This window comes from Felis catus, chromosome B3 (assembly GCF_018350175.1).
Source record: "Felis catus isolate Fca126 chromosome B3, F.catus_Fca126_mat1.0, whole genome shotgun sequence".
Classification (NCBI taxonomy): Eukaryota; Metazoa; Chordata; class Mammalia; order Carnivora; family Felidae; genus Felis; species Felis catus.
Window position 1 is genome coordinate 81,796,049 of NC_058373.1, and position 27,436 is coordinate 81,823,484.

Below are 27,436 nucleotides of genomic sequence, written 5' to 3' on the forward strand. Positions count from 1 at the left end.
TACCATATGTCTTCACTCATATAAGGAATTTAAAATATAAAACAGATGAACGTAAGGAAAGGGAAGCAAAAATAATATAAAAACAAGGAGGGGGACAAAACATAAGAGACTCTTAAATATAGAGAACAAACTGAGAGTTGCTGGAGGGGTTGTGGGAGGGGGGATGGGCTAAATGGGTAAGGGACTTAAGGAATCTACTCCTGAAATCATTGTTGCACCATGTGCTAACTAATTTGGATACAAGTTAAAATAATTAATTAAAAAAATAAAAACACTTCCTTGAGAAAGAAAGTATAAGGGTTCCTTTTTCTCCATATCCTTACCAACATTTGCTCTCTCATTTTTTTGTTAATAGACATCATAACAGGTGTGAAGTGATATCTCATGGTTTTGATTTGTATTTCCCTGATTAATGATGTTGAACATCTTTTTATATTTTGCGATTTGCTATATGTATATCTTCATTGGGAAAATGTGTCTTCAAGTCTTTTGCTCATTTAAAAATCTGGTTTCTTTTTCTATTGAGAGAATTCTGAGAGTTCCTTCTATATTTGGAACGTCATTGGTTATATGGTTTGCAAACATTTTCTCTTTTATTAGTTGTTTCCTTTGCTGTGCAGATACATTTTAGTGTGATATAGCCTGCTTGTTTATTTTTGCTTTTGTTGCCTATGTTTTCTGTGTCATACCACAAAGAACCATTGATGGAGCTTTTGGGTGGCTCAGTCAGTTAAGTGTCCAACTTTTGATTTCGGCTCAGGTCATCACCTAGTAGTTTTTGAGATCGAGCCCTGCATCAGGCTCTATGCTGACATTATTGGGATTCTATTCCTTCTCTCTCTGCCCCTCCCCCAATCACACACACACACACACACACACACACACACACACACACACACACCCCTCTCTCTCTCTCTCTCTCTCTCTCTCTCAAAATAAACAAATAAACTTAAAAAAATCCTTAACAAGACCAGTATCAAAGAGGTTTTCCCCAATATTTTCTTCTAAGAGTTTTATGGTTTCAGGTCTTATCCTTAAGTCTTTAATCCATTTTGAGTTAATTTTTGTGTAAGATATGGGCCCAGTTTCAGTTTTGTATGTGGGTACCCAGTTTTCCCAGTACCATTTATTGAAGAGGCTAGTTTTCCCCATTTTTTATTCTTAGTGACTTTGTTGAAAATTAGTTGACCATATATTCATGGTTTTATTTCTCTATTCTGTTTAATTGACCTATGCGCCTATTTTTATGACAATACCACAATGTTTTCATTACTATATAAGATAGTTTGAAATCAGGAAGTATGATGCCTTTTCTTGCTCTCCTCTTACTGCTGAAGGTTGCTTTAGCCTTTTGTAGTATTTTATGGTTCCATGCAATTTTAGTATGGCTTTTCTATTTCTGTAAATGCATTGGAGTTTTTTTTTAATTTTTTAAAATGTTTATTTATTATTGAATGACAGTGAGAGATAGAGCATGAGCATGGGAGGAGCAGAGAGAGGAGGAGACACAGAATATGAAGCAGGCTCCAGGCTCTGAGCTTTCATCATAGAGCCCCACACGGGGCTGGAACCCACAAACCGTGAGACCATGACCTGAGCCAAAGTCAGATGCTTAACCGACTGAGCCACCCAGGTGCCTCTAAATGCATTGGAGTTTTGATAGAAATTGAATTGTGTCTGCAGATTGCTTTGGGTAAAATGCACATTTGAACAATATTAATGATTCTAATCCATGAATATGGGATGCCTTTCTATTTATTAGTGTCTTCTCCAATTTCTTTCATCAGTGTTTTATAGTTTTCAGTGTATAAATCTCTAGCCTCCTTGGTTAAATTTATTCCTAAGTTTTTTATTCTTTTGTGTGCTATTGTAAATGGGATTGTTTTCTACTTTCTTTTTTGGGTACTTTGTTGTTAGTATATAGAAACACAACTGATTTGTGAAGACCTGGATTTTCTTAATCTCTTTGGGATACTGAACAGAAATACAATAGATTGGGTAGTTTATTAACAGCAGACATTTATTTCTCACAGTTGTGCAGTCTGGGAAGTCAAAGATTAAGTGTCTGGTAGATTCAATGTCTGATGAGTGCTCACTTCCTCTTCACAGATGATACCTCTTTGCTTTGCCATCACATGGTGAAAGGGGGCAAGGGAACTTTCTCTGGCCTCTTTTATAAGGGCACCATCCCATTCAGGAGGGATCCACCTTCAAGAACTAATGACCTCTGAAAGTCTCCACCTCCTAATACCATCACCTCTGGGGTGGGTATTTCAACTTTTGAGTTTTTGGAAGGAACACAAATATTCAGTCCATAGCACTGAGTAAGCACTGTGAACATAGAGCTAGGTCAAGCAATGCTTTTATGACTTGTTTTTTCATGATAATCTCAATATATGTATTTATATATAACCCTTATAAACCCTTATGTGTTTTATGTGGTATATGTTCTTTATGTGACATGTATACTTATGAATATTTTAGATTTACTTTTATGCTTATGTCTCTGTAATCCCTTTCAAAAGAATTCCATGAAGCAATATATTTTGTATTATGGTGAAATGTTTTTATAACAAGTATGTTGATAGAATGTTTATTTCAGCAATAAATTGGTAAATTTAATAATAAAATGATGTTGCCTAGAGTAAAGGGAAAGATTGGTAATGTGTACAAAAACTCATTCCCACCCATGTTTCTGAGTCTATATGTATATGGTGTGTTTATATGCACATACATTCATAGGAAAAGAAATGACTTTTTCTAACTAAAATTATCTTGGAAAACCACATCTTTCTAGAATGTATTATGTTTATGCTGGAAGAATATTTATAAATGAGGGTTAGTTATTATATTAATAATTTTCTCAGTAAGAGGAGGAGTCTAGTTTAAAAGGTTGTGGAGGCTAAAAATGCTTTGTTAGTTATAAGACTGAGTTGTAAATAACTTGAAACAGATATCCTGACCACTATCCCCTCTATGTCTGATGGCACATAGTAGGTGTTTGCTTGCTGACTTGCTTTATCATTTTTGGTCAGATCTTCTCAGTAGTACCCTGAAGACTGTTTACTTGAGTAGACAAGATTCAGACCTATGAAAAAATTAAATTCTAAAATAAGGAAGCTTCAGAAATACAGTGCAGAGTTTAAATAGCTTGTAACCCCCTGCTTCATAAGTTGGTCCCGACTGTTTCCTTTCCCTGTGTAAAGCAGCACAACTGTGCTTCCACCAGCACATTAACGCCACTTGGTTTCATGTTAAAGGTTTGTGTTTGGAGTTAAATCTAAGTGAAGCAGTAAACCATACTCTCTATAAAGTCAGGCAAGATAAAATCTTAAATTCAGAAGGATGGCAGGGAAATGTCTCAACAGGTTGAAACCAGTTTCTATGGACAAAATCACCCCAACGTCTGCTTCAGGCTCCAAATCTACGTGTTCATTCAGGGTCTAATCTACCTTCCCTGGGCTTTTTGAGGCTTTTTGGCCTTTATTGATGGGAATTTTCCCAGGGAAAGGACATAGGAATGGGGCTCAGCCTGATAGGGGTGTGAGGTCACTGTCATCAATCCAGGAATGTCCAGGAGAAAAGATAATGCCTTGCATTTTTCTTGTGGGAGAAATCTTGCCAATTCAGGCCCTGATCCTGACACTGTTAGGGTCTCATTGCTGAGGCCCAACACTTCAGAACCCAACCTTTTCTTTCCCTCCCAAGGAGGCTACATGCTAATGGTGCCCAGTTGCACCTTACACAATGTCTCTAATGGCTTTCTGGATCAGTTAGGTCTCTGTTTACTGTGATTGAAGTCCTAAAACATACTGGGTGATGCAGAAAAATGGACCTTTTGGCTCTTATAACCTACAGAGCCAGAGTAGGGCTGATTTCTGGCTCAAGCAGTCTCTCCAGCTCAACTCAACTCTGCTCTGCTCTTTCTTTCATTGGCTTTATTCCTAGACAGGTTCTTCATTCATGAATGCAAAATGGGCGAGCAGCTTCAAATTTGACATCCTTTCACTTTTAGAACCAGGAGCCAACAATGATTTTCATTAAAATGTCTCATTGCATCTCATTGGCTTCAGTGGGGCCCCATACCCATCTCTAACTAATTAATGTCTGTAGGTCAGGGGAATGTAACAAACTGGCTGGCTTAAGACTGAGTCGCATGCTCCATTCCTTTAATTGGATTCCCGCCCAAAGCATATAACCTAGGATGTTGGAAGACGTGATGTCTGGAAATAATAAATCCAAACTTCAGGTAACCACAATAATAACTGATATAACTTTTATAATTATTATTATATATATAATATATTATATATAACTTATATAAGTTATATATAATATAATATATATAATATATAATATATAACTTATATAAGTTATACATAATATAACTTTTATAATTATTATTATAAAAATAATAACTGATATAACTTTTATATCATTATTATGGCTGAAAGTTCTATTGTGACCACCAGTGATTAATAATTTTCAGACAAGAATTTTTGCTTTATATGGATATCTAAAGAACGTAGAGAGATGCTGAGCATTCAACAATAAGAGTCACTAATGTCCACTATAGTTTGGTATTCAAGTATTTTTGGTTTCCAGATATCCTCAGAAAGTATATAAAATATACTGATTGAAGGGGCATCCATAGGCAGCTTGGGTGTGTGGTCATAAAAGCATGTGGTTGGAATGTTTGAATGCTTGAAAATTTTATGAATGAAGGTCAATTTTGAAGCCAGAATTGGACATTTTTGTTAGAAGATTAGCTAAACACTTTATCCTTTTGTGAAAGAATTTGACCTTTGGTTAAGCTCTGTTCTCCTGGAAACCTGAAAATGATAAAATGTCAGTAATATTTTTAGGCAACAATGCTATGGGGAAAAATGGCCCTTTGTTAGTAAAAATTACTACTGGAAAGTAGGAGAATTTCCCTGGTTTAGTCCCAGCTGTGCTCTCTAAGAGGAGCTGTTTGTCCATTCTGCCTATGGCCCTAGCTTTGGGGGAATCTCTAAGAGGTCCCTTCCCTACCATCCATTATGTTATCTGGCTACATCTGCAGTGAGTGATGAGGGGCAAGCCCTTCTTAGTCTGGATTGAGATAACTGTAAATTCTGAGAGGAAGCCATAGGTTGGATATTTTCTGAGTACAGTGATTCGTATAACTGGGCATAACTTTTGTGGGAACCCTGGAAATTATGTCTATGAAATTGTTACAAAGATATGGGCTCCTATGAGGAATAATGCTTTTTTTTATATTTATTTATTTATTATTTTTTTATATGAAATTTATTGACAAATTGGTTTCCATACAACACCCAGTGCTCATCCCAAAAGGTGCCCTCCTCAATACCCATCACCCACCTTTTCCTCCCTCCCACCCCCTATCAACCCTCAGTTTGTTCTCAGTTTTTAACAGTCTCTTATGCTTTGGCTCTCTCCCACTCTAACCTCTTTTTTTTTTTTTTTTTTTTTCCTTCCCTTCCCCCATGGGTTCCTGTTAAGTTTCTCAGGATCCACATAAGAGTGAAACCATATGGTATCTGTCTTTCTCTGTATGGCTTATTTCACTTAGCATCACACTCTCCAGTTCCATCCACGTTGCTACAAAAGGCCATATTTCATTTTTTCTCATTGCCACGTAATATTCCATTGTGTATATAAACCACAATTTCTTTATCCATTCATCAGTTGATGGACATTTCGGCTCTTTCCATAATTTGTCTATTGTTGAGAGTGCTGCTGTGAACATTGGGGTACAAGTGGCCCTATGCATCAGTACTCCTGTATCCCTTGGATAAATTCCTAGCAGTGCTATTGCTGGGTCATAGGGTAGGTCTATTTTTAATTTTCTGAGGAACCTCCACACTGCTTTCCAGAGCGGCTGCACCAATTTGCATTCCCACCAACAGTGCAAGAGGGTTCCCGTTTCTCCACATCCTCTCCAGCATCTCACGCCAGTCAGAGTGGCCAAAATGAACAAATCAGGAGACTATAGATGCTGGAGGAATAATGCTTTTAAGGCTGGGTGCTCTTAAACTTGCCTATGTTCTGCTCATTGCTCTTGAGCTGTCACCTAGGGGCCAGATAAAATAGCTTCTGGATACTATGTGGGTTGCTGAACTGTTTGCTGCAAGACTCCTGCAGAAGAGTAATGCCTGATGCTGCCTTGCTGGCAAACTCTCTAGCAGACTGGTTGGCTATGATAGTCTTGTGTGTCTGAATGTTCACTTGGGCTCAAGAAGACCCATTGGTGGTATTGCAGACACATATGTAAAATGTAGCCCGAAACAAGGCTCAGATTCCTGATATCATGATGTGGCAGATAACTATATATTATGCCTGTTTCCTTTTCTTCCTGGGTACAAAGCTAGATTGTATTTCCCAGTCTCTCCTACAGTATGTGTGGCTATTTGCCCAAATTTTAACCAATGGAATGTGGATGGAAGTGTAGAAAAGTACTTCCAGATCTGGCCCATAAAAACCCTCCCTGTGCCATCTCCATCTGCCCAATGACTGCCAAGGACTCTAAGGTTCTAGAGGAGGGCAAAATCTCAAGATAGAGTCCCTGAATCACCATATAGAAGGTCACCTGCAATCAGAACATCCATTTAGACTTCCAGTGAACAAGAAACACACCATTGTTATATTTATCCAGGGTATTTTGGAGGCTCACCTGTGAAATCAGCTAGTACTTCCCCCAGCTAACAGTTGCTAACTAACATCTACTAGGCCTCAGATTCAGACATTTTAACATAATACACTAAGGGATGCAGGCTTGTCACATTTCCAGGAATAACTTCAGGGTTTTTTAAACCTCTAAAATGCAAACAGAAGATGTATGTTTACATCGTGAGCTGTTGATTTGGAAATAATACTCATTTACTCCTGATATGGTAAGAATTTGGGACACAACTCCTAATTGTAAGTAGGGGAAAATGGCCAGGAGGAAACATTTGTATAAATGTTGCTCTGTCTGTAATAACACCACCAATTTCTGCCTCCCAGTTCAGAATGGCAGAGAAAGGCTGCAAGTAGACTGTTGTACTAAAGATGAGAGAAGTTTCTACAGCCTTTTCTACAGCCTCCAGACTGGAACAGGGACTCAAGGGGATTCTAGCCCATTGTTGTTTACAGTCCTGTTTCCTACCTAGACTGTGGATGGACAGCCAGTGGAAAATTAGTCCATGAAAAAAGGATTCTATGGTCAAATAAATTAGGGAAATACTACATAGTATATTCTCCCCATGAGGGATCTCAATGCATCTAAGCAAATTAAAGACTCTGAGAAACTCTGTAATAAGGAATCCTGTTTTTAACTCTGTAAGTTTTTAGTAAGTAACAGTATAAATATTATAATTTTATTATATGTTATTATATTTTATTAAATTATTTAATTTATATTTTTTTAATTGCTATAATTTTATTTATAATTAGATAATACATGTATAATAAACTACCCCCAAATCTGTTCAATACAGTAAAAGTTTCTCACTCATTGAAGTTCCATGTGAGTCAGTGGGTGATTGGGAGAGCATGGCTATACCCCAGGTCATTGGGGCCAGAGACTCAGGCTCCATTCACAGTGTGGGGCTGTTATCTTCTCGGGCTTCAGAATTTTCCACTAGATTCTTTGCATCCAGCTAGCAGAGAGGGAAGTATGGGAAAGGCACACATGCTCCTAACTAACTTTAGAGATGTTTCTTTTTAGTTCCACTCACATTCCATTGGTGGGAACCAATTCTAAGGTCCACCTACAGGTAAGGGCACTGGGAATGTACCTGGAGGAAGAGGAGACACATGGATATTGGTGAGCAGTCTGAGTAGCTGTCACAAGTTGTCCTGCTGATCTCCAAATATTGTTTTCTCCTTTTTGCCCTATGACAAGCATATTCAAACCCCGCAGAAGCTACCTAAATTCCCATCTAGTCATGAAATTCAGCTGAAAATCCAGGAGTTTTTAGTGATACATAGTCGTCTCTGTCAGAGGCAAAAAGGAAGACACATAGTGGTCCCTAACCCACAATTGTTCTGAAATCCTTCTCATCATTCAGGTCTGAAGCTTCCTGCCTCATTTCACTGATCTGGCCTTGATTCTCCTCTGCAGAAGAAATTCATTTATTCTTTGTTGTCCATGGCCCTGGCTCTGCACCCTGAGAGGATCTCCTGTCCATTATCTTCCTTGACCTCATCTGAAGTGAGTGGTAAGGAGTAAGCCCTCCTTAGTAGCAGATCTTACAAGCCATTTCCTAACCATCTTAGTCCAGGGTCCAGAATCTGGCTGGATGTACAAATGAGAGCTACAGAGCCTCCCCTGATTGGGGTGAGTGGGCTATTAATGACAGTAGTAATAAGGCTTGACATTTCTATGATGCTGGTTTCCAAATGCTTTTATATACATTATTGTATGCAGTCCTCAAAATAAACTCATGAGGTGGGGATGTTTAACAGTGAGAAAGGCCACTGGGAGGTCTAAAGTTAACTATTATAGGCCCATTCGCAAGGCAAGAAAACACTTTGTGACTTGCTTCTGTTTTTTGGGTCCCCCCCACCTTTTTTTTTTACCTGAACTGAGCCATTTTTGGGGTTAGTTATTCAGCTATATCAGGTTGTTAAGAGTCTGACCTCAGATTTGATGAGCCACCATCCATCTCTTCCCAGTGAACAAAGACTTGCTTTTGGTAAAGGAGACTGACAAGGTTTTTCTCATTCTGAGAAACCATATTCAAATAGGAAATACCCGATTCCACCCTGCTCTCTCCTCTTTATAGAACCATGGGATTTCAGTTCTAGAAAGGCCAGTAATATTGTTCTAGATCCATGACTCATTCCATCTTCCTCAGAGACTGAAGGGTTCTTCAGAAGTGTCTTCATGGGTCAGTTCAGAGCAGATGAGGTAGGGGGAGTGGGGGTTGAGAAAGGCTCATCAGTTTTGGTTCTGGGCTTATCACCCCTCAATCAGGGCAGCTTAGCTTTGGACTGTAGCATTAGAATAAAGCATTCAAGTACCAACAAAACTTGAAAACCATGGTTATTAGTGAAATACATTATCTCTGCAGATGAAAAACTTGAAGTCCAGAGAGGTTAATTGGCCTGAATGCACACAGATGCTCACTGGAAAAACTGGCATTAACACTATGTTTCCTGAATCCCAGATAAGTGTTTGCTCTGGAGTGGTTGCCTGTTATTTCTCTTGGTATATAGCATGTGGTCTAAGATTAAGGATGGGAGTCAAGCTCTGCCCGTGACTGAAGCATGGGTAGCTTGGGCAGGCAACTTCGACCTCTTGCTCTTGGTCTCACAAGTACTCATTAGGTGAAACAGGAACAATCCTAGCTTCCCATCCAGGGCAGGGCTGTTCTCTGAATGGCTGATGATGCACACTGCTAGAATCCTGGCATCTCTCAGGCATTTTGTCAGCCCCTATTTACCAAGGCACTGCCTGAATTTCTTCTGCCATTCTGTCTCTTCATCCCCCATGCAGTTAGCCAACAATGCCATTTACAATCTCAAGTTAGAGAGGACAACATAATTGTCTTGTTAGATTTTGGGCTTTTAGAATATTGTTCTTCTCCAGAGTTTGAGGATAGAGTGGAGGGAGATCAGCTTGATTCTGTCTCAACCCATGGTCTAAGAGTATTAAATATGCAAAAAATGGCTGCTCTGTTCGTAATCTTCTCCTCCCCATACCCCTTCCCACCACATAATGTTTGTTTATGCATAGGAATAGAAAAGAGTGATTACTTTAAATTTGCATTTCTTTCAACAATTGGGGAAATACCTTACTGTATCTTGTTTAAATGTGGCTTTTCAGGGGCACCTGGGTGTCCCAGTTGGTTGAGCGTCCAACTCTTGATTTTGACTCAGGTCATGATCCCAGGGCTGTGGGACTGAACCTCATGTTGGACTGTGTGGCCATGGAACCTGCTTAGGATTCTCTCTTTCTCTCCCTCTGCCCTCATCTCCTGCTTGCATGTTCTCTCTCTTTCTAAAATTAAAAAATTAAAAAAAAATGTGACTTTTCACACAATTCCAGCTTTTGTGTGGGGAGAGGTGCAAGTAATTTCCTGCCGTGTCTTATTGTCCCCAGGGAAGGAAAACAGAGCTCCAATATTTGGGGCGTCAGTGACTGTGGAGGTTGGTTACTTGTTCCAACCACCAGGTTTGTTCCCAAAAAAGATTTGCATTTTGCCTGTGAGCAGGAGAGGTCCTCTGCAGGCCAAGGGATTGGGCCCTAGAATTGAGAGTGATGTGTTATGCCCTATAGATCATCCTTGCATGTGCCTGTCAATGCTCAACTGAGAGCTGGGGCTGTACTACATTAAGAAGGTCCTGAGGGTTGGTTTCCATCAGGGGAAATGATCAGGGCAGAGTTCATTGGTGGGAGTTTGCTCATGTTTTGAGAATTAAAACTTATTTATTTCAGACTTAGAGTCACTTTCTCAGCTGTTTATATTCCATTTTTCATTTTTTTCCTGCTCCCTGCTTTGTTCTTTCAGTTTTTGACAAGTGAACAAAAATTCTTTTTAATAACTCTTAAAAAGATGTCATCATGCTGTCCAGAGAGGAATAAGTGATCAAACTGCCTAACAGAGAAACACTGTGCATTTGTTTTTATTTGCTCAGTATCAAATCTATATCTCCCCCAACCTCATTCTTTTCTAAATGTGTAACAACAAAGTAGGAGATAATTTTTATTTTTTTCCAATGTGCCTTCAGGGAAATCCCTTTTAAATCTATGGATTTTAGTCCAATGAGGGATCCTCTCCCTTTAGTCTACATTTTGCATATCGTCTGTTTCTTACAGGGCTTCCGTATTGTCTCAGGCTCCACTGGAAATGCAGCAAGGATTCCTAGCACATCCCAGTTGCCATAGCAACAGCAGTCTTTCCCATAATGAGCTGCATCATCTGAACTGATGTCACAGCATCATGCAGCAGGTCAAACAAGGCATCTCCTAGTATTGCATCCTACAGATGTGCTGTAAACATCAAAAGGAGACGGTGGGAGCGGGAGATGGTAAGTGTTGAATGTCCGGGCCTTAATTGCACGGCTGTTTTGTTGGTTAGTCGGTGTCTGCTAAGGCGGAGATGGGGGGGATGTTGTCTGCTTAAAATGGACTAGGGAAAGAGGAGCTGTTTTACCTAAATCTGTTTTTCAGGCTGCTGGGTTAAGACAAAGGCCTGTAAGAGTCATACAGGAATCATAGTACATAGAATTATCCTTGCTCCATCTCTGCCTCTTATTTTTGGTGTTCTCATAGAATTTTTCATAAGCATAAGATAATTTTCTATTGCAAAATCCCAAATAGGCTCTGAAATGAGCAGTTCACAGCATTTCAGCATTGTGAAGATATATATTTCTTTTATTTGTTGGGCAGAGCTAATTGGTCCCCTATTTGCTCTTGTGATTTTTGAAATATTTAGTGATTTACAGTAGGAAATTTAGTATCTACCTCGATTGGGTTTCAGTTTCTTCATGGCAAGGAGCGAATGCTGAATAAGCATTTGACATAACCCTGATGTGAAAGGGGATCTCTTGCCTGTTCACGACGGAATTTATTAAAAGCATGAAGACCCAAACCAAATGAAATTACTTGAGCCTTTTGATTTATATGGTCGTCCTTCAACCCACGTCCTTCATAGTTAGTTGAAAGCCTGCCACGATATTTTTCCATCTCCAGACAGTCTCTAAAATAGCTGGAGTTGTTTGCAGGCGGACTTGTAACAAGTCTGTTCTCTGCGGCAGTTGCAATGAAGGGTAACGCTGAAGAGAGCCTCTGGAAGTGCCAGTGGGTGCTGCTGTTAACTTTAGCCAGAATCTGGTAAGACGAATAAATAGCAGAGTTCCCAGGGACTGTGGTGAATACAGATCTCTGGGCTCAGTCATAACCTCAACTTAATTCTAAACTACAGTAAACATGTACCATGTTCATTTCAACTCTTAGCTATGTCTTTAGGCATCTTCGTTGCCTATATATATATATATATATATATATATATATATATATATATATATCCCTCCCCCCCCCCCCAAAAAAAAACTGTAGTCTGACAGTACCAGTTAAGGAGCAGTGTGTTGCCTTTTGTTTTGAAAAATGAAATGGATTTTTCTGGTGCAGCTGATTGCTACGAAGACAGAGAAAGGAGGAGGCACATGTCAGTTCAGTTGATCAATATGTCCACTTGGAATCAGGGAGTGGTCTTTTGGCTCAGTGCTGCTGAGTTGATAGTTTTTATTTGAAAAGTCTTAAAGGAAAGAATGGCAACCCCAGAGTTGCCCTTCTTTTAGGCTGTTTATTGAGCCTAAAAGAGATGTATCCTAGGAAGCAGCAAAAGCAGTATCTCTAGTGAGCTTGGAGTGATTCTTTCTTTCTTTTTTTTCCTCACAGTCGATCATATTGGTCCCATTAGGCACTAGCTGGAATGAGAGACCTTAGATTTTAATTAGTTTGTTTATACATATCACATACATACTACTCTCCATCCTTTAAGCTTATATGGCTGACATGCAGCTCTATGGGATGGGAGAGGTCAGCTCAGCCTGGCTTTATTGCAAGCACTTAGGACCACGAATTGTTCGTTGCCTGCCTTTTTGTTGTATAATGCAAACAGAAAGCTTTGCTGGGACTGCTGGGTATGAATGCAGCTAAGTCAGAAGCTGTAAGGTGACAGGGAGGAGTCCTAGATGGAGATGGGGGAAGGGAAAGTGTATCTAGTTGCTGGATTATGAGTCTGGAGAAAATCACCCAGTGCCCATTAGAATTCTTTTAAAGTATTATTTCCAAGGAAAAGCAAGGAAGAAAGACTTGTTTGGTAACATGAATTGTTAGGAGTAAAAATAACCAAAGCCAGCATTTTAATGAGTTTTCTATTTGCTTAATTTTTGTTTCTTTTGTCTAACAGTGTGTTCAGCTGCTTCATCATGGGTGATTTGTACAATTACTGGAAGTCACAGAAGCCAGATTCCTTAAGGGCAGTGTTAGAAAAAGTGGAGTCATGCTTTGAGGGTGGGGAAGGCGCTGGTGGGTGTGGGCTGACGCAGTTATCTGGTAGAATATTCTCTCCTTTCAGAGGAACCTGTGACCCCCCCCCTCCACCCCACCCTCCCCTGTTCCTGCAAGTATTCAAAATGCAGTTACAGTTCTCCAACTTTATGCTTTTGTGCTCTTTTTGCTCCAGGAGAACAAAGCCCTAGTAATGGGAGCTGTCATCCTGATCCTCAGTTTCTTTGCAGAAGGCCACAGCCTTCTGTGCTGCTCTCTGATTAGCTGCGTGTCTTAATTACTGGCTAAGGCTATTTCAGTTGCCTTAGTTTTAATATATCCCCAAGGGGTGGATGGTGTGTGTGTGTGTGTGTGTGTGTGTGTGTGTGTGTGTGTGTATGGGGGAGGGGAGAGATTGCTCTATAGCTGCATTTAGTGGTGTTTCACTGAAACTTTCTAGAATTGAAAGAATTTTGTTTCACAGTGATGAGTGAAAGGTCATAAAGACCACGTTTACTATGTGGCCAAGTTTCCACCACGGAAACCTCACAAGAAGCTAACCTTCTGCATGCTTTTGGTTATGGCCTTTCTTTCCCCCCTAAATTATAAAGTTGCAAATAAGTTAATTATTTATGGGAGTGATAGAAATAGTAACCAAAATAACAATTCTCATAATGTTCTCATTATGTATCCAGCACTGGCCCTAACATTATATATATCTCATTTAGCCCTTATAATGACATTATGAGATAGAGAATAATAATTGCATTTTTAGGTTTGGGTGGTGGTATTCATGTTTTGCAGAAACCAAGTCTTAGCCAGGTTAACAGAGTTGGCTAAGTTAAGTTAATGAGTGATTGGGTGAGGATTCCAAACCAATGTGATTTGACTGTGATACCCATAGACATTTTGGTTTTGTGACATCTTAACTGTGTGTACCATACGGATCAGTCATCTTTACTCTATCATACTTATCTTACCCTTCTCATTCTAATTGGAAAATCAGATTTCACATTTTCACACATAGAATGAAATTCCATTTATGACACTAAGTTCAATTTTACTGCACAGAAGAGCTTAAATTTTGGTGAGATCTTTATCTGATCCTAGAGATTGAACGAATACAGAATTGAGGCTTAGAACTTTTGCCAGGACCCTGGCTCAACATATATTTCTAGTAGGATCTACATATCGGAAATGCTAGATGAATGACTATGGGCATGATGGAATTGCACTAAAGGCAGGTCTTATCTAGGTCAATAATGAATCAAGTTTGTTGATTTTGTCTCATCAGCTACATAAATAGTGCTCAGCTAACTTTAAGACAGTTGCATTCCCTGGTAACACCAGACAAGGAATAGAAGAGGAAACTTCTCTCACAGCCAGAAGGTGTACTCCAAATATATCTCTTGGGTCAAGAAGATAAAAAGAATTTTTTGCTGAGTGTATCAGTGGCTGAATCCAAATGCTTCCTATCTCTGACAAAGTACCAGAATGATGGTATTGTGCAACATCCTGGAAGCCTTGTGTTTGAGGAGAACTGATACAGTCATCTCTGCATCATCTTGCCCATCCCCAGCTATCCACGCCCAGCATCATTAGTGGGCTCTAAGGGCTGTTCTTTGTTTGACTGTGGGGCTAATGCATACATGACAGCACATTGATATTGATTCTGGTATGGTGAATACTTAGAGATATCATTCCACAGAGCTCATTAGCCTTTTCTAGGTTCTGGGAAGACGTTAACCTTTGTCCCAGCTTGCTCCAAGGAGGTCCATGCTTGTGTCTGCCTGAGCTACAGAAATGAGAGGCTGACATGAAAGCAATAGAGTTAGTAGGTACAGTGACTGCATGAGTTAGATTCTAACTAGGAAATAAAAGGTCAGTGGAATTTAGGGAAGTCTGTAGTCCTGCTACATGTGTCTGATTTCCTCCTATTCCTAATCCTAGAATCAGTGAATTATAATTTGTTTTGATCCTATGGATTCAGTTCAATTCAAGTATTTATTGAGTATCTACTATGTACCAGGCAATGTGAGGGAACATAGGAGTAAACAAGACAGATGCAAATCTCTTCCCCCATTATATTCTAGAGGGGTAGACAAAAATAAACAGGTAAATTTATACTGGAATAATTTATTCTCTCTGATACTATAATACTACTATTTCTATTTAGTTACGTTCCCCTTGGTAATAGATATTATATATATATATATATATATATATATATATATATATATATACATATGATATAATGGATATAAGATATATATATCTAATAATATGATAGATATTATTTCTGCACATATGTATAGGTGCCTATGCATGTGTGATGTACATGTGGAGGTAAAGTCACTGCATCAAATTATAGCCTTGTTATCTTTCTGCTTAGGTTTGGATTAGAATTTTGCTAGGTATAAACAAAGCTTGCATGGCAGTTATCATCCTGTTGGTATATGAGCTGTTCTGGAAGGTATAATTGTCATCAACCACAAAGTACATATCCATCTCAATTGACTTCAACCTGACATATGGAAATATGAAATGTATATGACAGATCAGTTAAGGAGAGATTTTTTTTTCACTTTTATAAAAGATATTTCTCACTTTTAAAAACTATCCTGAGAGCCTTCTAAATTGATTATTTTATCCAGTGAGCCAGTGGAGGTATATGCCACATGGGCACAAGTTCAGTCACCTCCAGCCATGAGCAGCCTGTCCATTCCTCCTAGTATGCCTTACAAATATCACTTTAAATGAGAGACATTTCTTCAAGTGATTATATTAACTAAAGCATTTAAAACTGTGATTGTATTTTCATAAACTTTCCTGAAAGTTTTCAGGTGCATGTTCATACATATGTAAGTTGTGTCTGACTTGTGACAATCAATCACTTGCAGATTGATTATTTTCCTTTGATGGCAATTGCATATACCCAACTCTGTAAATGGGCCATGAGTGGGAAGGCATTTTGGGGGAATATCACTTTTTATAGGACTTTGGCCACAGCAACAGACTTTTAGGTATTTTGAATTAATAAGGCAAAAGATATTTTTCTCTATAAGCACATCCCTATCAGCAGGTAAATCCCCCAGCTGGTTTTGAGACTTGGTGAGGACAGAGGAGAGACTTTGTTTCCCTTGTAAGCCACCAGTGATGTTTTTATCTGTTTTTCAGCTAAAAGGCATGTTTCAAATTCTTCCAGGCATTTTGCAGCTGGGTGCTTTGAGTCACAAAGAGAAATGGGGAGAGATTGTAGAATCTCTAGAACATGGTCTCAAGCAGGACAATTCATGGGCCAAACTTGGCCTGTAGGCCTCCAGGGCGGGCTTCATGTGCTTGTAGCCCATGTAGTCACATAGGGCCCGTGCTAAGAAGAGTCCTCACTTGATTTAATGTTCTGCAGTCACCATCGTGAAATTCATAAGAATAATTTTGAGCAAGGGGTTCTGCATTTTCATTTTATACTGGGCCCTGCAAGTTATTTGGCAGTCCTGTATGGCCATTTTGATATAAAAAATTGACACTCAAATTTAAGTTCTAGATTTCTCTTTAAGAATTAGATGATGTGTCTCATTTGGCAAGGGTTGACTTAGCAGTACTCTCCAATTCATCATGGTCTCCCATCAGTCCCCTCCATTTACCCCCAACTGCTACTGTCTGAGGCCTGTAGATACTTGAGTTTGAGACCTCTGCTCTGGAACAATTCAAACAGAAATTGTAGAGCTTAAAATAACTGAAGTACCATTGTCAAAACAACCCAGGGCAAAGACTCCATACGTGGTAATTTAAAGGCATCCATGGTAATTCAGTGCCATGCACAGTAATTCAGTGGCATTTCTTTTATAGGCAGTGGGGGACATGTTACATTATACCTGAAGATATTTGGTAGGTCAGGCCTATTTGTCATTACCATTGCTTTCAGGGGAGAAATCAGATCTTTGCAAAGCAAGCTAATTAACCATCCTGTGGGTTCATTGTTTATATTTATTCTCCCACTCTTTGTTTACTCCTTGATTACTTTTATCACCTTCTTTGTTTAACTCTTATTTAAATTACACAGCATTTTTATGCTGGCTGGATATTTTTTCAGCATCATCTTTATTTATTTATTTTTTAATATTCTCTCTCTCCAGGAAACTGGGGACCTAAAATTTGAGGTTATACTACTACAGAAAGAGTTCACATTTTTTTTTAATTAAAAGGGGAATTATAGTCAATATTTATAATGAACCCTTCCCTAGCAAGGCCGTCCCAGCCATGCTGATGTTTGTAAGTCTGGATCTACCATGACTATTTATAATAATGAGATATTGGTAATGGACTCCTGGACCTTATAGTATGTGAAACACTCTGACCCATCATGTTACAGTGAGAAGAAGCTATATTAATCTACAGATGTACAGAGAATTGTTAGAGAATTAATATGAATAATGGCACTTGCTGCACAGGAAAAAGATAACTTTTTTGGGGGTTGGTTTTGACTGTATGAGAGTAAACAAGGACCTGACAAATATTTGAGGGGCTCTTGTCATTTCTTAGAGAACTAGGGGGCGTTGGAGTTTTCTCTAAGGATCAAGCACCAAGGACTCATGGCCTTACTGTGTACTTGGTAAAGATCCTAATGCCCACTGTGGCCACCATTGTACAAGCTGTAAAACCAGCTGTGTTAGATAATTTCACTAGTCAGCCATCAACAAATGTGTCAGCTATCTACCATGTACAAGATCATGTGTTGAAGGAACAAACACTTTACAAATTAGGACAACCAAAAGCATGTGCATGTATATAACCTGGAGAGCTTGTCATAGATTTAACATTCTGTTGCTTGGGCTGTGCTTGCAGACAGTGTGGACTAGTTCTCTTTTTCTAGAGGTTCTCTGAGATGGAGCTCTAGGTATATCTGAGGCTACCCTCTCATCTTTCGTTCTTTTCATTCAATTCCTTGATTTATATATTTTTCCTGAAATAACTCTTTACTTTGGTCCCCTCACAATCATTGTTTCACGCCCCTCTCAGCTCTTTCAATTCTTAGAGTTCATAGTTTGTTTCTACCCCACCAGTCTCTTTCTTATTCCTGTTACCTTCTGGCATAGCTCTGGACCCACCATGATTCTCTCCTCCAGCAGCCCTCCAGTCTCCCCAGCCACAGTTTATTCCCATTACATTAGCATAAAAATAGCCCATCTAAAACAAGTAACACTGGTGCTCCCCTAGTGAAGTAATCTGCTTACATTTGGCTTTAGTAGTTAATTCAAATATCACATTGTATTTAACTTGTTTTTTTTTTTTGTTTTTGCATGCGTGTGTGTGTGTGTGTGTGTGTGTGTGTGAAGTAAAAGAGAATGACTCTTAAAAATTTTTTTAAAGTTTATTTATTTATTTTGATGGGGGGAGGGGCAGAGAGCAACAGGCAGGTAGAGGGAGAGAAAATCCCAAGCAGGCTCCCACTGCCAGTGCAGAGACTGACACAGGGCTTGAACCCACAAACCTTGGGATCATGACCTGAGTCAAAATTAGAGTCAGACGCTTAACCGACTGAGCCACCCAGGCACCCCAAAAGGGAATGACTTTTTAACATTTATTTTGGTCACTCATGCAGGCAGCCTGAGTGGGATTAACTAGAAATATTCAGAATAGCAGGACATTATGCAAAAATAAAAGCAGGTGTACAAATGTAGTTAAAAAATTTGTCCTTTAGTGTTGTTATTACATTACGTTTTCAATTTAAAATAAACATAAGAAGGAGAGTGTGGTGAGAAGGTGGGCAATGCAGCAAGGCACCACAGCAGTGTATCTTTCTTCAGCTTCAACTAGGTGTGGCATTCAGCTTCTAGAATACCATAGGGGAAAACCTGTCTCAGGTTTTGAAGAGAAAGGACAGATTTGAAAAGAAAGGCAAGAAATAAAAACAACCTCTAAAACTATCTCAGAGAACTAACGATTGCTTTGAGAACTAATAAAGAATTAGACTGGTGAATTAAGATATTATGGTTTTCACTAATTTAGAATAAATAATTGATGCATTATTTGTAAACATGTGAATTTTAACCAATTAAACTGAAAAGGAATAGGCTAAGAGGCAGAGGACAAAGAAAAAGGTAACATAACCAGCTTAAGAAGAGACATGTTTCACCAGGATATTTTTTACTCAGAGAGTTTTTCCTTTTGTTCTTTTCTCTGGTTAATATTATTAGGTTTATTTGTTGTGAAGGTGAATAAGCCCACATGTTTTGTTTTAATTTTGGTGGAGGAGGGGCAAGGGGAGAGGGAGAGAAAGACTCTTAAGCAGGCTCCACACCTAGCTCGGAGCTGGATGCAGGGCTTGATCCCATGACAGTGAGATAATGACCTGAGCCAAAATCAAGAGTCAGATGCTAGACTGAGCCATCTAGGTGCCAAGTTTTATTTATTTTTTATTATTCTTCAAGAAAATAACAAGAATCATGATCTTTGCCATGTTGTTTTTCTCTGGTTCTTAGATATAAGATCTTAACGCCATCCTTGTATAACTACCATATATGATTAAAAACCTAAACAAGAAGTAGTAAATGAGTGGGGTCAACAAACTTGAGGACAAAATGAAATGTTCCTTTTTAAAGATAGTCTAAAACTTCAGATGGTGATGGAAATGTTGTATTACCAAACCTAAAGTGATTTTTTTTACAATAATTTGCACCAAATGAGGGCTTCCATTTTGGGTTTTAGAATCCTAAAATCCAATAATTTACACAAATGTATATATGCTGATATTCTCTATGCAGGAGATTTGTGGTAGAGGAGGCTCCCTTCTTGAATCACTCCATCTTCTGACACCCTAAACAGAGCTTGGAAGGGTAAATTTTGGAGCTAGGTGTATTTACCCTTGAATCTCAGCTCTAACATAAAATTATTATTATTATTATTATTATTATTATTATTATTACTAAATATTATTTATTTTGCAGAAGAACATGTGGGGGAGGGGAAAGGAGAGGGGACAGAGGATCTGAAGAGGACTCTGCACTGACAGGCTGACAGCAGTGAGCCTGACACAGGGCTTGAACTCACAAACTGTGAGATCATGACCTGAGCTGAAGTTGGACGCTCAGCTGACTGAGCCACCCAGGTGCCCCTCTAACCTATAATTATTAAATCTTTGATTTTGAGTTTCCTAGAGTGTCATTTTCCCCACATATAAAATGAGGAGAATATCCATTTTACAGGTTGAAAATACATTTTTATGTAATCTTATTGGCACAAAGCTTTGATAAATAAGTTATTGTTATTATTATTTTTTAAGTAGGCTCCACTCCCAGCATAGAGCCCAGAGCAGGGCTTGGACTGGCAAACCTAAGGTTAAGAAGACCTGAGCTGAGATCGAGAATCAGATGCTTAACCAACTGAGCCACCTAGGCACCCCAAATGAATTATTATTATTTTACTTCTCTGAAGTAGTGGGATAAGATTACTCTTCTCCCAAGAAGAAATTTAATTTCTCAACTCCAATCCCTAAACCAAGGAAATAATTTTCAAAGCTTTCATTAATGGAGAGAAAATCCCTTTAATGTATTTTAAATGGTTATACTGTGCTGGGAACATGTATTAGTTCACTTAATTTCCTTTCCCTGCTTAATTTTTCTCCATAGCACTTATCGCCATCTGCAAACTATACATTTTTCTCATTGTCTTAGTATGAAGCAAATTGCACAAGGGCAGAGATTTTTTTGTCTGTTTTGTTCATTGATGTTTCATTAGCTCCTAGAATAATGCCTGGCATATGGTAGATGCTCAATAAATATTTGTTGCAAGAATGAATGAATCTATATAACCCTATGAGGGAGGCAATATGATTATATTCAATATGTAGTAAATGGGTTCTCTTTTGCAGTGATGCTTTTCAAGTTTCTAAGCATCCTTGAGTGGCTCTTATTATTTCAGATGGCATGCCAGGAAGCCCTCGTGGTTGATGGGTAGGCCATCATGCACCATCCAGTTATTCTAAATTATTCCATTGAAAGCAGGCATATTGCCTAGGCAGTTCTGATGGGCTGTTACTCTTTACAGGGTTTCTGTAAAATACCTGGGGTTTCACAGGTCATTTGAAAGATACACTGATACTTCTATTGGTTGTCTCTTTCTTTCTATCTCTTTAGTGAACTTGAGTCTCCTTCAGAAACAGTTATTTATTCTTCTTTCAACCATGAATCCTTAGGTGTAAATCTCAGATTGATGAATTGGTGGTTATTGAAAGAATCTCCAGGGAAAGGACAAGATAGGGGGAATGATAAGCTATGACAGTCAATCCTTCCCTTTTGCTATTTAAAATACTCTAATGGGAAGTAAAGCAAAGCATGGGTACACAGCAATACAGTTGTTTATCCAGAAGAACATACAGCTTCATAAATGAAGGTAATAATGAGGATAGCTGATTTCCGCCATTTATGTTGAATTAGAGGCAAACTGTGTTTTAGCAGTGGATACTGATAGCTGGATTTTGTACCAAAGACATATTCTAAATGTCATGCTTTTGAACTGAGTATTTATTTCTCAGAGAGCAGGTGTGAATTTTTTTTCTTGAAATTCAAGCCATTTTGACAGCATCCTATTTTTAGAATGCCTTTCTCTATAAAAGGGCAAAACAATATCCAAAAGTAATTAGAAAAACATCCTGGGAGAGGGCTGTGTTCTGGTTATACCATAATAATAACAGGCTGAATAAGAAAATGTAATGCTGTTGAATTTTAAAACTCATAGTGTTTTTATTTTATGGTTATGAAACATATTTAAGATGCCTACTTTAGCAGCCTCATCATGCTGCAGGATAAAAGTTATGCCTCATGAAAATTTTCTTACATCTGCAATACATGCCATGGCAGTTGAAACACACAAGGACATTATTGTGTTCAAATAGAATGTTATTCTGATCTATCTAATTTAAAGTATTAAAAAATTTTTTAAAAATGTTTATTTATCTTAGAGAGAGAGGGAGAAACAGAATGTGAGCAGGGGAGGGTCAGAGAGAGAGGGGGACACAGAATCTGAAGCAGGCTCCAGGCTCTGAGCTATCAACACAGAGCTGGATGTGGGGCTCGAACCCACAAACCCTGAGATCATGACCTGAGCTTAAGTTGGACACTTAACCGACTGAGCTGCTACCCAGGTGTTCCTATTCTGGTCTATTTTAAAGAGCCCTGGACTGGAAGTAAGGAACCTGAGTTTTAGTATCTGCTGAACATTAGTTTCCTGTACAAAAAATCCAAAGGATTAAATTTATTTATTTATTTACTTTTTAAATTTTATTTCACTTATTATTATTTTTTTTAATAATTTATTGTCAAGTTAGCCAATATACAGTGTAGACAGTATAGTCTTGGCTCCGGGATTAGATTCCCATGATTTATCACTTACATTCAACAGCCAGTGCTAATCTCGACAAGAGCCCTCCTCTATGCCCATCACCCATTTTCCCCACTCCCCCAACCCCATCAACCCTTCGTTTGTTCTCTGTATTTAAAAGTCTCTTATGGTTTGCCTCCCTCTCTTTTTGTAGCTTATTTTTCCTTCACTTCCCCCATGGTCTTCTGTTAAGTTTCTCAAGTTCCACATATGAGTGAAAACACGATACCTGGCTTTTTCTGACTGACCTATCTCACTTAGCATAATACCCTCCAGTTCCATCCACCTTGTTGCAAATGGCAAGATTTCATTTTTTTACATAGCCGAGTAATATTCCATTATATGTGTATATATACACACCACATCTTCCTTATCCATTTATCAGTTGATGGACATTTGGGCTCTTTCCATAATTTGGCTATAGTTGATAGCACAAAAGGACTGTATTTAAATGATTTTTTGTTTCCTTGTAGCTCTAATATTTTATGCCTCAGTTATAGGGTTTTCCATATCTTTCGATTGTTCAGTCTTTTGAGTTTTTCCAAAACAACGTTCCATAGAACATTTTAAATTTTCTTAGTGCCTTCACGTAGATTAAAACATACTTTAATTTATACACCATTTAAATTTCACACTTGTGTGTTTCATGAGGCTTGTGTTTCATAGTAGTCTTTGTGGTTAACCTATAGTCAATGTCTAAGTTAGTACTTACATCAGCAAATTATTGTTTTTCACAATAATTTTTAGTTGTAAACCCTTTTTAACAGTCATTTTGCCAATTCATGTATTTTATATTTGTTATTTCTCTTTTTAGCCATAATATGTATTTTCTGTTAATGAGGTGAGTGAAATATTTGGTTCTCTTTTACCCTTCCTGCTTGATGTAGAATCTTTTTAGAAAGTCACACTGCTTTTCTAGACATTTAAAAAAATACCAGTGTATGTACTTTTTAAAGGTCAAATTACATGAAATTTCCATTTCTGTAGGTCAAAAATGGCCAAACATTGGCAGTTTCATGTGGTTCAACGCACCAATTTGTTAATTACCATAGCAGTGTTAACCATTACTATTTTTATAATTCAGTGATGAAAGTTAGGCCTTAAATGAGTAAGTGAAGTAATGCAAAGAGCACTCAAGGGCTTTGGTGAAAGACCGATCTGATATTGAATTCTGCTTTTTGCTATTAACAGTGTTCCTTGGGCAAGTTGCTCAACCTTGCTGAGCCTCAGTTTGTTTGTCTGTAAAATGGAAATGCTGACACTTGCCTCACAAGCTTGCTGGGAAGAATGCCCATGACTCCCAGAACGGTCCCTGCTTCATGCTCTCACTTAGTAATTGGTCATGATATTGTTACTAGTAACCATTGTATTACTCCCTCAACCATAAATGTCTAAATGTTCAGCTACTAAGACAAACAAGTGGACCTAAATTGACTAAATGAGAAATGGTTACAAGGGGAAGATCTCTGGGAAAAAGAGTCCTATCCTCTAGGACAGAACAGGCTTTTGACAAGGTTACTAAGGGACATTTGGGGGAGGACAGGAAGACTGCCTGTCATGTCACCCTCAAATAACTGTCTCTGGAGTAGTAATTCTATAATTTACTTAGCATCTGCCAATTTACTTCAACTATTTTCCTGTATATATTTAAGTTTATTTATTTATTTTGAGAGAGAGAGAGAGAGAGAGAGAGAGAGAGAGAGAGAGAGAGAATCCCAAGCAGGCTCTGTGCTGTCAGTGTGCTGCTAGACATGGGGCTTGATCCCATGACATTGGGATCATGACCTGAACCGAAACCAAGAGTCAGAGGCTTAACTGACTGAGCCACCCAGGCACACCTATATTTTGTTTTTTGAGAGGAGCACTAATAAACTGCTCTTATGAAAACTATGGACTATACTACATTGTATGTAAATGCAGCAAATAAATTTTACATTTTATTCTGTAAAATTGAGCTAAAAAAGTCATAGAGATTAAATGTTCACAAGTGTTCTATATGTTTAATGCCTACTACCTGAACAAGTGTAATGTTTTATTTGGTCTAAAATGATTCCCATGAGACCATGGGTCTGGTTCTAGACTGGAAGGGACAAATCTTTAACCCTCCATCTTTTCTTTAGAGGGTCCTGTGCTGGTCGATGCCTTCTCCTGTAGCTATGCGTGTCTCATGAATTCAGATTTCTAGGCTCTGGTTATTTTTTTCTGAGATTCAGACTTCTATTTCTCCTGCCTTCTGTATGTCTTGTGGATCTTCCATGAGTACTTTCACTCTGCATGCTGAAAATGATCTCATCCTCTTCCCTATTCCAAATTTGTTCCTCTTTCTGAACTCCCTGTCTAGAATAAAGCCTTGCCTTCAGTCCCCTCCCTCAGGGTAGAGACTGGGCATCATTCACAGCCTTTTGTTCCTTCTTTCTTCTCCCAGACCCAAGTCTGCTGAATCACCAAGTCCTGTACAGTTTCTAATTCTGCAGGATTGGGTGAAGATGAGTTTAGGGGATCCCCAAATAATTTTTTATTATGTTATAGGTTTAGGGCCTGCTCCCTGACCTCCTGGCTTTCCCTTTTCTAAACCACAGCCCTCATATTATTAGACATTCTGTCATGGAAGCCCCTTCCATCCGCATGATCTTTCTAGCTGTGCTCTGAACCTTTTGAGCTCTATTAAAACCTGTGTCCAGGGCAACCTCAGGTGTTCAGTATGGCTAGTGTGCTGTGGTGAAACGGGGGAGAAAATGCAGTGTGAACACTGGATAGGGACTCTATGAACAGAGATGTGTTATCCTATATGGAAAGAGTTTGGGAATCTTTTTTTCACTTTGAAATAAAAGTTTATCTGATCAGAGCATTCCAAAAATTGATAAATAAAGTTACTACATCCCGACTCAAGAGAATAACATACTGCTGACTTCAGCACTAGAATGTATTTCTTTTTTGCAGGCATGATTCTCATTTGTCTTTTGAATTAATTCCAATGGACAGGAGCCAATTTTAGCTCTGTGGCCCACAACACTGGCATTGTTTACAGTAATGTTCACAAGAGAACAAAGCAGCAACTTTTCTCCCTCCCCCCCCCCCACCTTGAAGGATTCAGACAACTGGTTCCCATGAGGAAGGCAAGTGGCATGTTGGTGAGCTTGGTTTGGGGTCAGTTAGATCTTGAGTTCAAATCCTGGTTTCATACTACAAGCTCTGTGCCTAGGGAAAGTTTCCTAGCCTTTCTGGGCTCTGCTTTTCTTCATAGTACCACCTTGTCAAGTGTATGTAGTTTAGACATGTGTGTAAAGCACCTAGCACAGTGCCTAGGATACAGGAAATTCTCAGGAGTGATAAGTAGAGGCTGGGGCTATTCATAATGTAAAGGGAGGAGGACTATCTGGTGAGCAGCCTCACCTTTTTTTAGGAGAATTTATGTTCCTATCCCAGACCTCTGGGATTTCAGTGATCAAGTAAGTCTTGTACCAGCATCTTGTCCAACTATCCTGTTTCTCCCCTAGATTGGGTAGGTACAACCACATAACATGACCAATATTTATATATCAAATTTTATTTACCTTATGCTTCCTTTAATTTGTGGGAAATGTTTCTGTAGAAACAAATTTTGGGGCCCAGTGGATAATAAAGCTTACCATTAAAACTCATAATCTTTTGAAAATGTGAATTTACATCTCCAATACAGATTCACTTCACACAATCTGTTACACACTTGGCATTAAGATACTCTATACAGTTGACTTCACATTTCCCCCACAGATGTTGAATATACAAGAGCAGACACAGGAGTTATATATCCTTCCTCAGGGAAAAATTTGCCTAGAGGGATTTTCTCAGTACAGGTAAAGCTTTGCCTTGGAAATGATTATGTGATTTAACAATGAAGGGTTAATATTCCTTACAGTGTCAGCTCTGGTATAGCCTGGAGCCTCTCCTCTTGAAATGCCTCCTCACTGAGTTTCAGATATGTCTGGGTATGTACACTGAATGTCTGCCCTATGTCTATGATGAGTTGATGCTTTGTCCCGTCAATAAACAGAGTGTATTGGCACCAAGGTCAGAAGAGAATTCGTTTGGAAGAGAATTCATCCTAAGACAGGAGGAGTTAGCTACAATGAGCTTTAATCACCAGAGGGTGGATTGATTCTGAGCCCAGTTTGATGTGGGTCATGAGGTATCCTCTCCCTGTAGGTCACTCCCTGGACTCAGGGCTGAGTCCTATAAAAAGCCAAGGAGGAGCAAGTGGGCTGTACAGAAATGCTATTTCACTAGAGAATGTGTACCTCATTTGAGCACAAGATGGCTGCTTCAGCAGCCTTCAGCAAAAGGGAGAAAGTCATGCTCTTCTCTCTCCATGGACGCTAACTGGAGGTTTCCAAATTCTATTGATTGACATCCTTATCTGTTAAAAATATCTAAGCCCTCTCATATTAATATATGTTTTATGAAACGTACACAAAAGTGAAACTTAGATGAAATAAGAATTGAACAGAAACCCTTAATGTTTTCTTCACACTCCTAAAGGTTTGCTTTGTGTCTTCCATGGAGTGAGCCACTACCTTGCAGACCACTGCTCTAGAGCATCAGTGGGAAAGACCTGTTGGTGCAGCTCTTCCTGGTGAAGGTGCCCACGCTTTAATGAGTGTGCACATGGAAGATCCACGCGGAAACTTTGTGAAATTCTACATAGGTCCCTAGGCAGCCCTCCCCACCACACACACACACCAACTTTTTTTCCCAGGGAGCTAAACTGTGGTGAGGCAGGTAAGAGAAAGAGACAGAAAACCCAAGACGTTACCAATAATGTGATTCTATTTGTACCTTCAGGCTGGTGAGCCCTGAGGCATATTGGGTTATGCAAATCAGAAACATCTCTGAGACCATATGTCTGTACTGGATTTTAGAGATTACCATCAGCTTTTCACATGTAACTCTTCAACAACTCTGTATAGTGTATGAATGATGGAAATTGAGAATTTCCTTATAAGTCAATTTGATCACATCCAATTCTCGGATTTTTTGTTTGTTTGTTTTGAAATTATAATGGCCACCTCAGAAGTTTGAGATGGTGATAGTTTG

General features: G+C 38.8%; 1 protein-coding gene across 9 annotated transcripts in view; it reads left to right on the forward strand.

Moving 5' to 3' along the window:
* The window catches only part of AKAP6 (A-kinase anchoring protein 6), a 591,089-nt gene that overhangs the window by 96,894 nt on the left and 466,759 nt on the right, over positions 1-27,436 (forward strand). For 3 of the 9 annotated variants that reach the window (XM_045059777.1, XM_045059778.1, XM_045059775.1), the window contains 2 exons: positions 8,055-8,197; positions 10,808-11,019. The gene's annotated coding sequence lies outside the window, so the exon portion shown is untranslated. Of the gene's footprint in view, positions 1-2,051; positions 2,265-4,132; positions 4,250-8,054; positions 8,205-10,807; positions 11,020-27,436 lie in introns of those variants that run through there. The other 6 variants (XM_019832915.3, XM_045059779.1, XM_045059774.1 and 3 more) reach the window with 5 other exon arrangements.